At 36.5% G+C, this 12,007-nt stretch overlaps 1 protein-coding gene across 4 annotated transcripts in view; it reads left to right on the forward strand.

The window, feature by feature from the left end:
* FGF13 (fibroblast growth factor 13) overlaps positions 1–12,007 on the forward strand; it is a 2,301,951-nt gene that overhangs the window by 1,113,112 nt on the left and 1,176,832 nt on the right. For 2 of the 4 annotated variants that reach the window (XM_044057538.1, XM_044057543.1), the window contains exon 3: positions 5,242–5,331. The exons of the other annotated variants lie outside the window; for them this stretch is intronic. The gene's annotated coding sequence lies outside the window, so the exon portion shown is untranslated. The remainder of the gene's footprint in view (positions 1–5,241; positions 5,332–12,007) is intronic. 4 annotated transcript variants of the gene reach the window in all.

Genomic DNA, 12,007 nt, shown 5'->3' on the forward strand with positions numbered 1-12,007 from the left:
AAAGATTGTAATATAATAAATGGAAAGATAACAGGTAAAAAACATAGGATACTGATTATTTTCATATTTTCTTATCTGTTTGTTCAGAAAAAATGCAGACTATATGCATAAAACTAGCCATATTTTTGAGTCAGTTGCATGCTGTGTAATTTATTATTCACATCATTTTTTACAGAATGTCTAAAATTATTTTTTTTTTTTTTCATATCAACCAAAAATGTTAGTATTTATGTACATAATGTATTTTTTTATTTTACAGAAGTTTCTTAATTTCCTCCTTTATTATTTATTTATTTGCTTTTTTTATTGGACAGTAGGTTGCCCCTTTCCAGTAGAGGCACTTGGTGAAAAGCTCCAAAATAAATATACTAGGAGTACAAATAGTAACAAATGAGTGTAACAGTGGATGCCAAAAATAAGACTTGCATATTTTAAGACCATTATCTTATAGTGTACAATCACAAAAAATAAAATCATGCTTCAGTCATTTTCTACTGAAAGATAAAGAAGGGTGAGGCTCAGAAGTTAATATTTTTATCAAAGAATTGGAGATATTTACTGTAGGTGTCAAGTGCATGGAGCTATCAGATGTGTGACATGAAGAGAAATGGGAAAGATGGTGATCAAATAGTAGAACTGAGAACAACTATAGCAAGGAATAGGATGTGGGAAATGGGGGTAAACTTATAGAAAGGTATGGCAGGTTTTAGAGGAAGACTGTAGGAGCCATAGTCATGGTGGTAGACCAGTCTGGAGTTAAACAACAACAAGAACCCAACTAGAACTCTGATAGGTATTGTTTGAATAGTTTTTTAAAGAATTGGACATTCTGGATTTGTGTAACTTAGCTACATAAGTGGAATACAGCAGGTAGTGTCCATCATAGTTAATTGATTTTGATATACTAAGGACCACCTTGTCACCTGACTACAAGGGACATTTTGGTGAGTAGAGGTGAATGATATTTTTAGAACTAGACACTTGTCTGTTTTACAGATAAGATTATATGCTGTGATTAGTTGTAAAAAGAAAAGAAACAAAATGTTCATGCTGAGCCTCTTTTACAATCCCTGTGTGATACGGATTTGTTTTTAAGTTATACAGAGTTGTTTGTTAAACACACAAAAAAAATATTCTGCTTTTCTAATTTACCTTCATGATAGAGGGATGGAGAGCTGACATACATGACCCAGGCCTTGATTAGATCTTAGGTGGTAAAGAAGCCATGCATGGTGTAGGATGGAGTGACTTTTTGTCAAGTTTCCAACTCCAGGAGGAAGCAAGAGCCTTCTGCCAACAATCTGTCTTACCCCAGTCTTCAGGGCACCATAGTGATTGTGTGATAAGATTTCCATTAAAAATTCAGTATATAAAATTCTTCACCCAGAGTTTTGAATACTCGGTATAGGCTCATGAACATTTATAGATTATTTCAATTCAGCAATATTATTAATGCTGCCTCTTTAACTGTTTTCCACACTTTCATATTTCAGTGAATGAGAAGACAGGTCAAAATTCAAAAATTTCTTATCTTGACTTTTCTAGAGAATTCTCACTTCTTGGTATCTTTCAGTCTTCAAATTTATTTGAAAGTGTTGACTCGTATGTAACTTTCTAAAATAATGATAACATATCTTCCAGTCATTTTTTATTCCTTCCTTTATGCTTTTTGTTTTGCTTCCATCATCCCATCCATAACTTCTCACTTCTCTTAACCTCTTTCTAGTAAGCGCTTCATAGTTTAACCTCCCTAGCAGAAATTTTCAGATGGTTGTAAACTGGACTAGATAAATAAAAAGTTCCAGAAACTGCTATCCAGCCAGTGGTGAGGATTATGTGGGGTAAAAGATGAGCTCCAGAAAGGTGAAGATTTAGTCCACCTAAATTTATATAAAAAAATAAGTCCTTCATTCCCCCACACCTTTACTTAAACATATTAAATTCATGGTCACACAGCTGCAAAAGAAAAAAAAAAAAAATATATATATATATATATATATATATATATATATATATATAGAGGGGTAATCAGAAAGTTTAACTCTGCAGTGCTTATAAAGTCATACATTGCATTCCAGTAGCACTATGGAGCTAACTAGAAATTCATAGACATGCAAGAGTCACATAGTACAAAAGTTCCTTAAATATTCCTTGGCTTGTCTGTGAATTGGACACCTGGCAGGAACAACTGCACTAGTGTTCCCCCTACCAACCCATGTAGCACTATTGCACAGGTACACACACACACACGCGCGTGTGTGCATGTATGTGTCATTTGATAGTACATTTCGTCAAAAGAAAAAAAGCAGTTTCACAATTTATCTAAAGCACATTTCATCAAAAACACAAATGACTGAATCATATTGGACAAAAAAGTGTATAAGGCTGTAGAAAATCACTGTCAGGTTTTGGATTACAGGACTTACAATGCAAGATAGTATTGATCAGTATTTATACCTTGTTAATGCCCACTGCCATGTTATATCTATCTCTAGATGTTTGTGCTAGCAGTGATTTACTGTGTGAGGTGTTTTCTCATTTCTCTGATTAGTAAGAGGGGTGTGGGGGTGACTGTCGCCAACATGGGGGGGGGTCTGGGTTGCTTGCCTCCCTGCAAAAAAAAAAAAAAAAAGTTTGGAAGAATATTTTTTGTATATGAAGTTTTAGATTTAATGTGATTAGACTAGGTGTGTTTTCCATGGTGGTGCAGCGGTAAGCATTGCTGCCTCACGACAAGAGGTTCTCTGGTTCGATCCTCTGCTGGGGTGCCTTCTGTGCGGAGTCTGAATGTCCTCCTTGTGGTCACATGGGTTTCCTCAGAGTGCTCCAGTTTCCTCCCACATCCCAAAGACATGTTGTAGATGGATTGGACACTCTAAATTGACCCTAGGAGTGAGTGTGTGCGCCTTCTGTGGAAGGTTGGGCATTGGAATGGCAACTCGACACTGTAAAACTCCACTGCCAGTCATGAGCAGACAGGTGATCCCCTGTGGCGACCCCTAACTGGGAAAAAGCCGGAAGAAGAAGACTAAGTGTATTTTAGACAATGTATGTTAGACAATTTTTTTTAGATATTTTGTGATTAGCTAAAAAGTTTCTTACATGAAAAGTAATAGACTTACACAGATGCATTCACATAAACATACATGCGCACACACACACACACACACACACACACACACACACACACACACACACACACACACACACACACAATAGAAAGCAATAAGTGAAAAATGAAATGTAGTAAGTTCATTCCCACTGCTCTGCTTCAGAATAGTGTGGAACAGCCTGTCTTTGAATTTGTGTGTGCTATTATAATCCCAGAATATAGCTCTAGGACAAAGCACATGGTTAATTTACATTAGCTGTGCTCCCAGACTGTCACACTTGTATGCAACATTATCCACTAGACAACTGTGACTGTTTTTTTTTTTTTTTTTTTTTTTTTAATTAATCCTTTATTTTAAATGTTTGTGATATGTACAGCTCTAGTTCTGAATTTTGGAACAAAAACACTATATTGAAGCCTTTAATAAAGCTTTAGTTTCCAGAAAATCATCCCTGTGGATTTATTCATTGCCACCACCTGATACGTTTTTTTTTTTTTTCTGTGCTTGTGGAAGAATTAATTAGAAAGACATAACTTCTGTGCATTATTCTCATCAGTTTTTTAATATGATCTTCAAATCACAAATTTACTCATGCTTATAAACCTAAATAGCCATGTAATTTGCAACCCTTTTGCAATATTTTCTGCATACATATGTCATCCTTTTTCATTATATTGTCTTGAATGAAAAGTGGTCATAGAAGTCCAGTACAATTACCTAATAAATAAATAGATGCATATATACATAACGTATGCGTAAATATATTCATTTACTTTTTGTGAGGGATTCAGTTCATTACTCTCCTCCAATCCTGTTAGATCTCTTGTCTGCATTTTATGCAGTGGACCATTAACACTTACTTGACCAAATGGAACATCAATGCATCATCATTAGTGTAGTCCTGGAATGAGCTACATTTTTGAAAAAAAAAAAACTTACAGAGCAGTTTCTGGAGTTAATTTCTCAGCTGTTTACCTTCTAAACTAGGGTGTTCCACGTGATTCCATACTTAGCCCCCTTTTGTTCACTATATACCTGCTACCTCTGGGAAAAGTTAGTCAAGAGGGTTGCAATACAGATGTTAAAAACACAAAGCTTTGTCTGTCATTCCCTCTGAAATCTTTGTAAACTGATAAGCATTTAGCTAAGGACTTGGAATGCAACCATGTTTAGAAGATCAGTAACTGGTCAAGCCCAACACCAACAAGATAGCAGTTGCGGTCCTGTGCTCCACTGTTAAGATTCCTGAATGCCATTTTGGTTCCCATAATGAAAGCATGCTGCAGTTCATAGCCAAAGTGTACAGTTTTGGGGGATGATTGATAGCAAGCTGACACCAACGGATCAGGTTTTAGCTGTTGTCAGATCCTTTTGTCTCCACTTCAGAAATACTACTCTGGTAGACACCTGATTCAATTTTCAGATCTCCATTCTTTGGTACATGACATAATCTCCTCATGATGTGGTTACTATAAAGCTCTTTACCTGGGGATTCTAGACAGTGAGTTTGAGGTCCTGCAGCTGGTGCAATATTCAACAGCTCAGCTACTTCCTAGGGAGTCTAGGTACCCCCACATTATGCTTGTTCTGCAGCAGCCACACTGGCTGCCCTTAAAACAACACGTCAGCTATACATTTCTTATGGAATTTCTAACTCTCCACAACTTGGATTTCTCCTACACAGTATCTCTTGACCTGGTACCAACTGACCCAATCCCTGCACTTTGCCTCCCAAGGTCTGCTAGCAGTTGCAAAAGTTCATTTTGATTTTTGATTTTGGCATTTGTATATTAGGGAACTTGCCTCTGGTTCTTTATGCCTAGTTTGCCAAAATAGTCTGCTGTGCTGGATAGCTTTAAGTACTCTGAAAACTTACTTATTTGTCTTTGCATTTTAGTTGCCTTTGCTTTATGTTGACTGCTTTAATGATGCTCAGAACTCAGTTCACTTTGCTTTAATTTGTTTATTTTATGTATTTGTTTTATTTTCTATTGCCTTCTGTCATTTTATTACTTTTATTTCCTCTTGTTTTATGTTTTTTTATCTTATTTCTTCCATGTCATTACTCTGATATATTCTTGTTTGTTTTCATTTGTTTTGTTGTTTGTGCCTTTCACTCTCTGTACAGTTCTGGGGTTCAAGAGCTTAAATAATCTTGAAGTCGAAGCTGAAGTGAAAGCTGCACGAATTTAAGAAGAATGTAAAAGAACTGCTAATGGTAAGAAAGGACTTTTATGAAAGAGCGGTCAATACTTCATCGTTATAAACTTAAAACAAGACATGTCTCCACTAAGGAGTTCCTTAGTACTGCAGACTACAAGGGTTTGCCCAGTGATATTAAAACTTAGGAAGTAGTTACTACAGTCACTGTAATGTTAATGAGGTTGGGAGTACTAGAAAGTAGCGAATATTATTGATGTAAATGTAAGTCTATGAAATGAGTCATCAATAAGGCATGTAAACCTGTCTGCATTTTAGTCAGAATACTCCACTGGAAAGTATTCAGATTTGTTCACCTTTACTTTTGGAGAAATAATGCACATAATATACTTAGCCAGCTATCCATGTTCTTGCATACCATGAAAAACAGGTAGCAAGCAGCAGTTTTCTGATCCTACCCCTGAGGTATTTAAGCTGGTGAGGGATATATGCTAAGATGTGACATGAATGCAGAAAAGCATGCTTCTGTCTGTTATATTTATAGCTTTACTAGCCACCTGAGTCCAGTTTTTAACCCTGAGTTGCAGTAGTACTGCTAGATTTCAAAGGTTGTACTGATCTGTCAGCTTGGCCAGTCATAACCTTTTATTTCCACTTTTCTGTTATTGTCAAAATATTCTATCTTTTGTTTTATAGCACCAAGCTTTTTGACAGCTCAGCTTTCTTCTGGCTTCTGATTACATCCCCCTCATGATCTAGTCACTCATCTAGTTATGGACAGTTATTGTGATATTGGAGTGCCATCATAAATGCCCTAAGTCTGGGGAGTATGTGGAAATTACTTACTTTAGCTGAATATCACACCTATCCTAAGTGGATGTGTAGTGGTTCTGACAGATTGAAGGACTCTGGCTGATCTCAAATACATGCATCCATCAATCATAAGGCACTAGCACTTCCCCCACTGCTAATTCACTTTCCAAATCAGTATCTCAGGTCTCACTAAGAGGTGCTGTTGTAAGAACACCCCTACACACACCCTGAGGAGAGACAGAGAGAAAGGAAAATAAAGAATGAAAGAAAGCAAGAAAGCACACACTGTCATGTTCTCATCCCACCCACCACCATTACCAATTGAAGGTTTGTATCCTAGGTATCTTGTCTTATGGACTGGCATCAGAATAACTAATGCCTTATGAAAATTCATAAAACTATAGTATATAAAGAACAATTTCCCTTCCCACTTCCCTTAATGTTGGTTTATTATCTACAAATATAGATTTTCATTGATATCAGCAAAATGTTCATCATACTATGTTATGGTCTTAGCAACGTCTCATTTACGTATTTATTTGCCTATTTATTTACTTATATATGTTAAAGTAAGAAGGGTGCTTCAAGATCTGCATTCTCTTATCAGGGCTGGAAGAGGGCAGAGCCCAGCAAACATTGCTTTAGCAGGAATGTGATAAGGGAAAAATCAAACCAGGTAGGTCGATTAAGAAACAGCTGCTGATAATAAGCGGCGATCATGTTACCATAATTAACAGGGAGTCATAATTAGCAAAAACATAAGTAGCTAGAATACCCTGCTGATCTGACCTGGCAGGAGAATTAGTAAATATGTGGCAAGAATACAAAACATGTATTGCAACTAGGAAGTAGATCAATTCAGTAGGCTGCTGAAAAAACCTAGAGTGGAGGAGGGGATGGGATTTTATGTACAAAAAGAGCTAGGTCTGGTCATGAACTAAAGTCAGGGCAGAGTACAATAAATTTATTAAACATTCCTGCTAACAGTGTTATAATTTATTATATAAACATGGTGAATTACACACAAAACCAAGAAATAATCCAAAGGTGTGCAAAAAATCCCAAAACCACAGTATGCACGCACTTTCACCAGGAAATAAAAATGTTTGTTCTTGAGTGCATGTTTAAGTGCTTTTGTCATGTACATTCAATTGGACTTCTTCAGAAGCTAGTAATTATTATGTCCAAAGTCTGGGAAGTGACTCACTGCACAGATGATGTGGGGCTGTACATTTCACCCCTGTACTCTGGAAAGGGAAGGTAAGCCCTTTGAAATTGTCTGTTTTTCTCTCACACAATGAGCATATGAGTCTGTCGAGCAATCACTGTGAGTCCTGTTCAGAAGACTTTCAGTTCTAAAAATAAAACACAGCATTACCATATGTTTCTGAAGTAGAAGGGTGAGTACATACAGCTCCACAACATCTATGTGGGGAGAAAGTAAAACTAGGTTGTTTCTGATGGTCTGTTTAAATATACAGGACAAAAGTACTTAAACTTGTACTCAAGAATACATGTTGTTTTTCTTTGCTGGTGGTCAGTTTCCAGTGTGCATATACTTTGGATAGTGTATTATGCAATGGGAACATTTCTTAGCTCATAATGTCAGTCTCACAGTATTACTTAACAGAACTTCCTGTACAAATTAAGGATCAGTACACCTGAATGAGCTAACAGTTAATTGTCCAGCTGTTAATCAGGCATCAAGAAACATTTTTTTTTCCCCCTGAGATTTAGGATCATTTGAAGTTTTTTTTTTTTACATTTAGTCTGCCCATTTATTGTTGGTGAAGGAGTGCAATCGTAGCTTAGTGTAAAGTTACTCGTGCTTTTTTTTGCCATTTCAGATTGTGTTATGTGACAATTCAAGTTTCCTTCCATCTTATTTCAGAATCATATTTCATCTTTGCAGTAAGGTAATCATTCATCCATACATTTTCTAAATTACTTGTCTTAGGGTGCATTGTGGTAGCAATAAATTTATCAGGGAAAATCTGACTTCTGTCTATAAACATATGTTAAATAAGTACAAAATAAAAACATAAAATATCTCCCCCAGTTATAATCATTGTCTCAATCTGTGAAATTCCCAAAAAAGCTAACATATATAATCTGTCCAGTTTGTCCTGAATGTATCCCTTGGGCCTCAACATAGAGGATTATATGTAGCTGGAAGCACTCAAGGGACATCCTAACAAGCTGGGTAAACCACCTCAACTGATTTGTCTCAGGATAGAGGAGTGCTTTCTCTACTCAGGGATTTACAAAGACTGACACACATTGTCATGAAGAGTGAGCCTAGCTTTCCTGTGAAGAAAATGCATTTCTATCATTTGTATCCATTATCTGATTATTTTTATTCATACTCTAAGCTAATAACCTCAAGGGAGGAATGGGACACAGAATGGCCTATAAGCTGAGAACATCTGTCTAGGACTTGGTTCTCGGTTCTGCAGCACCCCAGTCTGATATAGTGACTGCAGTATTGTCACTGTTACACTTATCTGATAGAGAATCATCCAGTTTGCTTTACCTTCTCCTGACCAAACAGCAGGGAACAGAGCACTCTTTTCTAGGAGCAGGTTATGACCTGTCATTGGGATATGCTAATTTTCAGCCCATGTACTTCACTCTCATGCTGGATAGCCATTCAGTTCTGGCCAAGAGGACATCGTCATATGCAGATTAAAATGATACACAACTTCCCCTAAATAGATCCACCACATGTTTGCTGCAGCTTGATATCTTGTCCATGAAAACAATGAACAGGATATGAGACAAGGCACACTGTTGGGAGATTACTACACTGTCCTCCAACATATTCATCTTAACATCAAGAATGTAGACCCACTTGTAGCTCTGCAAGTGCAAGGAACAGATGGTATACAACAGTGGCGCTGGGACCCTCAATTTTTGCAGTAGCTACCGTAAAGCATTCTGGGACACATGGTCATATACTAAATCTATAAACACATGTAAGCAACCTCCCATGATCCATCCAAAATGTGTCAAAGGCCAGAACGTTTGACCTACTCTTGAGGACACAGTGCTCACTGTTCATCATGACTCACTGGAAAAACTGTTTTTAATGTTTCAGGTTCTCCGAAGCTATATGACTCTCAAGCTAAAATTCTTGCATTATGGGCACCTAAACAATGCAGGGACAGTTGACTTCCTACAGACACATAATTTTTCCCATTTCCTTTCAGTTTCAGCATTATACTAGTTCACTATGTGAATTTCAAACATTTTCCATTTGTTTATTCAATGCCTGAGAGAGCATCAGTGCGTGTGTGTACACGAGCATGCACACGTGTGTGTGTGTGTGTATGTGTATATGAATATATACATATTTAAATACTCAAACATGCAGTATTTATATTATACATGCATCACAGTTTAAAACATATTCAGTTTATTTCCTTAAGAAAAATCAGTAGACTCAAGGATTTACACTTAGAACTACTTTTACTGGATTTGACCTAAAAATCTTTTCCAGAAGGATTTCACAAGGCATGCAAAATTTACCATGTAATTAAAATAAAACTAAACTGCCCTGGCTTTATTTATGTATACAGTTCATAATCAGTTCATTATCACTATACACTGTCTGCACTTCATGGACTCACCATTAGTAGGAAATTTCAGTCTAAGGCTTTGGTCCCAGCTGTCCAAAATTCCATTGTCAATCTCACTGAGAATCCCAAGTTTCCATATCTCTCTGTCTTTATTTATAGGCAACAACTTAAATGTCTTTTCACAATTCTCCTCCTCTCTGCAAGAAAGGCCAGCATCTTTGCCTTCCTGCCTCACAACCACCCTTCTTATAGTAAGGGCCATAGTCTCCTCCACATGGGACAGGTGTGGATAATCCTGTCAAACTACTCGCCACTCCACATATGCCACAGTGGTGACTAATGGCAATATACCACCATATGTAGTGCTAGTGGAAGCTTGAAAGAGGAATCATGCTTCCAAATCTAGCAGAACTTGAACTTCCCTTCCTTTGAAAAATACAGTACATTTTGCCAGCTCAGTTGTAATATAGTGATAAAGGGCTGACTCAGTTGTCATAGTGGTAGGTCCATCATACTGCATAATTACATTTTTCATGTACCATATATGTTTCATTTTTTTACATTCTTATTGGCAGAATTTTATCCAGTACTAACAGTACCGATGTTAGCAATGTGACCCACTCCACCACACCTGAAGAAAATAAACACTTTGTCTGCTGTGTTTTGTTTTACAAAAGGAGGTTACTACAGAAGCAGAGATTTTTTAAACATTGTGTTATTGATACATTTTGATAATTTATTAGTTATCTTAGTTATCAGAGTTCTCAGGATCACTTTATTTTATTTATTTAACAATTGTTTATCAGGTAAATGGGCTGTTACAACGACCATTTTCAGCCATGATCTAAGGCCAGGCAAGCAGAGAACAAATACAAAGAAAATAATCATATCACACTCAAATTGTAAGCATTTCATTAACATTAACAGAAGATGTAAAAAATACATAAGTTGAACAAGCATGCATTTTGCTAATTTGTTAGCTTATCACAGTTCTCAGGATCACTTTATTTTATTTATTTACTATTTGTTTACCAGGTAAATGGGCTGGTCAATTACCATTGTTCAGCCACAATCTAGATCAAGCGGGTAGAGAATGAATATCACACTCAAATTTAAAGCATTTCTTTAGCAGCAGATGTAAAAACTATATACATGAGTTATACAAACATGCAAGGAGGTTTTAGAAGCACAGCCATTCTTTAAACATGCTGCATATTATAATACAGATAGTTACATTACAGATAAAATAGCAAGCAATTACAAGAAAAGTCAGTACAATGCATCCAAGGCTAGGAATATTAAGTACATTGCCTCTCCTCCTTTTTTAGATTACACTTTATTATTTTAATAGGCAAAGCTCTTTTAAACCTATCTACTGCTAAAATTTCTAATATTTTTGTTTTGCTGTTCCAATTAAGTTCAACTGAGAGATTTTAAAATATGCTTTAAGGCATGCATCTGTGCTCTTATCTGTTAATGCATATCAAAAGTCCAGCTATTAAATATTATTGCTTGTACATATGTTAATATCAGCCCCAATTAACACTTCTTAAGTTTATCATAGTCAGTGCAATCTGTCTGATTCACGTCCATGTTCATTTTCTATTCCTCTCTTGTAAGCTGAGGTAGGATTTTTGTCTTGTCTGCATGGCTCTAATTCTCTGTGGTGGCATGGTATTCAAATGTCAATAAATAACATTTCAAGTCATCATCCTGGGCTGTTTTCTTTAGAGTTGACACAGCCTTGGTGGTTGGCAGTCATCTTGTCCAGTCTAATCAGCTGTAGTAGCAGCTGCTCCAGCCTTTGGTCAGCTCCCTCATGCAACTCCATGATTCCCCCCATTAATTCTTCCATGAATGGGAACACGAGTTAATTATGGTAGGAACACAACAATCACAGTATGGTAGGGACTTTGTAGGACAAACATGGTTTAAAGTTGACAGCAGAGGTACTGTGGAGAGCTAAAAACTGTCAAGTTTCTGGTCAGCTACCCAATTCTCCTACAGTGTAAGTTCAAAAAGAAACTAAAAACAGAATAGTAGCAAAGAGAAGAAGACGACCAAACTTTTAATTAAAAAAAAAAGAAAACACACAATTTTTATTCGCTTTGTGAATGCACGGTTTTTAGTTTTAGTTCAGTGTTTCACTCTGCCGTGCAGCTATTTTTAGTTGATTTAAGTGCAAAGAAACACAAGAGACAAGACAGATGTAAAGACATGCGTTTATTCAGGGATCCACTAATGAAAATATTAGCTAACTTGGCTTTAAAGTTTAAAAAAATGTAAATGGTACCTTTGTAAATTTTTAATAATAGTGTTTTGTTCTTACACTCGCTGCAGGTT

The sequence above is a fragment of the Protopterus annectens genome, chromosome 15.part0, assembly GCF_019279795.1.
Source record: "Protopterus annectens isolate FY-2018-M chromosome 15.part0, PAN1.0, whole genome shotgun sequence".
Classification (NCBI taxonomy): Eukaryota; Metazoa; Chordata; order Ceratodontiformes; family Protopteridae; genus Protopterus; species Protopterus annectens.